We start from the raw sequence: 3,773 nt of genomic DNA on the forward strand, positions 1-3,773 counted from the left end.
CCCCCCCACACACACACTTTCATCGTCACCACCTTCACCACGACATCCGCATTCTATGACATCTCATTTCCTCCAGCTACTTCATCTCTGTACTTAAAATGCTCATTGGATCCCTGGAAAATCATTAAAATCGTTTTAAGCATTTTATAGCCACAGATATAGATGCCAACCCGTAGATTGCTTCCGTATGTTGTCCAAAGGCCCAGTTCCCAAGTCATAAAATTCCCCACATCTACAAAGCTGTATACACTTAATGAAAGCTTTTCATAAAAACTAGGCCACCCTTTCTTGCGTGACTGAAAGAGTCAGGAGTCTTTCAGAATACCTGCTTGTCAATGAGAAAGAGACTAAGTAAAAAAACACAACCTACCTGTCACGTCTTTAACACAACTTAAAGGACTTGTCACTTCTTTAGAGCAGACCTTATGATACGATTTTCTTTCTTCCTCTCGGAATTACCGGCCCCTATGGTGTGTCGACTAGTTTCTTCGCTGTCGCACCCAGAAGACCCGTGTTTCATTCCTGTGTGGAAAGAATTTTTATCGAATATCTCGGCCTTTCTGCTGGGATGTTGTATCTCTTTCAGCCCGGGTGTGTCCTGACAAGCAGGGTTGGAAGCCGGCCTCCTAAATTACCTGAAATGTGTCTATACACACCTTCTGTTTTGGATGAAGTTGAGTTATCGATTCCACCTGATAGCATAAAACACGGCGCCCATTCCTTACTTTAGTCATGTATCGAAGTCTTACTAAATAAGGTGTGGAAAGCGTTTTGAAGATATTCGAAGCAACTGGCTGTATAGAGGCAAAGACGTGTTTTTTGGCTCTACTGAACATTTTACGAAACGGGATATACTGTCTTATATATATATACTGTTTTATATATATAAAACTTCAGTAATGTTGAAGAGACATTTTCAGGTTATCTTTGTAGCGCTTACTTTTTAGTGCAACAGCACTAGGACAGCTGCCCAGAATAGAATACAGCCATTACTTGCTATTTTGATAACTTTTGGTATCTGTGTTGGTATCACACCGATAACACCACCACTTCACCTCTCGCCCTTTCTGTCCCTAACTTTTGTGACGTGGCAATGGGGTTAGCTTGAAACTTGAATATTTTATGGACATCCATAATTAGGTTATTCTCAAACTGATGACAATGGCTGGAAAGCACATATTGATGATGGCAGGAATGAATTTTTATACACCAGTTAGTTTTCATTTCTATTCTTGTACATGACCGAGATTGTAGTCAATACAAAGAGCGTTAACTCATACCAATAAGAAGCAGCATTCGTTTGCAACCGTTCTATCAAAGATAGGCGTTGAATGGGAAATCACGTCCCTTTTTTTAGTTCAAAAAAGTATTTGTATGTGGGATTAACCTCATACCACTGTTACCACCATTCGAAGTTTTTCTTTAGTTAATAAAGGCTGTGCAGGTTGCTGGAGTGCGCCTTTCATAGACCCTTCTTCTGTCCTTTCCATCTGGTCTTTCTGTCTGTCTGTCTGTCTGTCTTATTCTTTCTCCGTACTAAATAACCGTTACTGTGTGGATAAGTTTCTTTTTTTTTTACGGTTTAAAAACTATTGAAAAAATCTCCTTTTCTTCCCCAGCACCAACCCCCCCCCTCCCAAACAACCGTTATTGCTCTGAAACTTTTTTCTTTACCCAAACAAAGAAACAAAGAAACAGTTCAAAGACCCAAGACGACTCGTGTTACCTCTTATGTTCTTCGTGGTACCAGTAAGCGACCGAGAAACTGTGGGAGAGGGCAGTGTTCTACTTACTCATGCACCGTGCAGTGACACTGAACTCCAACACACTTGGGGGTCGCTGAACTATTTGCCTAGAGTCCCATAGCCTTTTCTTCTACGCTCTATAAACATATTTCACTTCCAATATGTAAAATACATTTGTGTGGCATTGCGGTGAAATCGGGAGCTCGTCAAAATTATGAAATCGAAGAAATTGACCTTTTCCATTTTCCACCCGCTGTGGTTCTCTTCACTCAAACACGACTCTTTTATAGCAGCAAGTGACAGTTTTTATGTTGAAGTATGTTTGTTTGCATATTATAAATTTATTGAAAAATCAAAACATTCACACACACAAGTAAAATTACTTCGTGCATGTTCTCTTCATAACTGAACCTCTTTAGTATTTAACTCTTTCACGACGTCGCAGACGCGCATGTCACTTAGCCGCAGAAAAAAGTGTTGTTGTGGCCCATTTTGAACCATCTCAGATAAATCGGAAATACATATTTGTAGATCTCATTTTTATTATTATTATGCATAAATACAGATGTTATACTTCTTTTTAAAAAAGCCATGACATGACGAAAGACACACAAACTGTAAATTTGCAGCTTCCAAGGACATGCAAATTTTAGCGACCATTTCCTCGTTTGTTTTATCTCTGACACCAGGTGCTCCCCGTCCCTCTGACCTCCTTCTTTAATCATGAATATAATTATCTCGACTTCAGTTCATGAAAATAATTTTTTTTAAAATCTCTGAACGAGATTATACCGATAAATCCGTATGCCCCCAAAATTAGTCGCTTTTAAGTGGGCTAACCCAGATTTCGGGGGTTTACAGAAATCTTGACCTTCACCAAAAAAGGGAATTTTCTTACCTATAGGAGAAGTTTGGTTTCATTGGTGTGTATAATTGCTTGGTTATGGAGAAAGTCTCCCTGTCTTTTACAGAAACTGCACAAGGGGCAAAAACTTTACCTTCGTTTTTCTCAAAACAACATTTTTCGGGATAGCCCCCTTGTACTTTAAAGCGACCATTGATGCCTGATGCTACCGTGTCGTAGCACGTAATAACGCTCTGTTCAGACCAGGTTAACTGACGTCAGTGGTCAACCGGTAAGGTGCTTCGCCGTCGCGCGCTGAAGACCCTATTTGGATTCCCATGTGGGGAGGATTCTTATAATTTTTATTTAGTATCTTGGTCTTGCTGTTGGGACGTTGCATTCTTCTCAGCCTGGGTTGATCCTGACCGGAACGGTTGCGGCCCACCCTCTAAAGGATCTATAACACTATCGCTGTGGGCGTAAAACCCCTACATTTAATAGAATAAGAAATGTAAAGAGTTAGGCCTGGGTTATCCGAGACAAGATTACACGACGCAGTGACGATCAAAGTGGGTGGTTGGCGGCTGCTCTAGTGTGGTTTGCTCCTTCTTTCCTATTAAACATTTATTGTCCTTATCTCTCCCCCTTTTTGTGTTTATTACTCTCTCGTAACATCTTTAATCTTTGGCACTTATACGACTTAATTGTGTTGCAAGTGTCGCAAAACCTTTACTGAAACAAAAGTAAAACAAAATGCAACAATCGAAATTGTGATGATAAAGGCGTACAGCAAGCGGATATAGGTTTTCCTTTTAGAAGATTACTTAGACAACATATATGGCGTTTCCTTACAGAAAATATGTAACTTGGAAAAGCAATTCTGTGTAGAATCTACCCAAACATGGCGCAGGTGGTTTCTGACTTGGCTGTCAAACGGAAGTGCTTCGGGTTGAAGTGGGGTGGCCACATTCATTTCGGTCTGGGTATATTAGTCCACTCAGCTCATGTTTTTATCGGGGATCAAATACTCTGCTTTCGAAACGTCTCTGGTGTGCCAAGGAATAGGTGTTGAGGATAGTGGGGGAGAAAAAGGGGGGGAGGAGAAAAAAAAGAGAGGGAGACAGAGGGAGGTGAGAGGGGGAAAAGGGGTGTGTGAAATAGAAAGAGAGAGAGAGAGAGAGAGA

At 40.7% G+C, this 3,773-nt stretch overlaps 1 protein-coding gene across 2 annotated transcripts in view; it reads left to right on the top strand.

Moving 5' to 3' along the window:
* Nucleotides 1-3,773, top strand: part of LOC101850948 (sodium-dependent proline transporter) — a 51,059-nt gene that overhangs the window by 17,964 nt on the left and 29,322 nt on the right. The window lies entirely within an intron of this gene.

Source organism: Aplysia californica, unplaced genomic scaffold (genome assembly GCF_000002075.1).
Source record: "Aplysia californica isolate F4 #8 unplaced genomic scaffold, AplCal3.0 scaffold00115, whole genome shotgun sequence".
Classification (NCBI taxonomy): Eukaryota; Metazoa; Mollusca; class Gastropoda; order Aplysiida; family Aplysiidae; genus Aplysia; species Aplysia californica.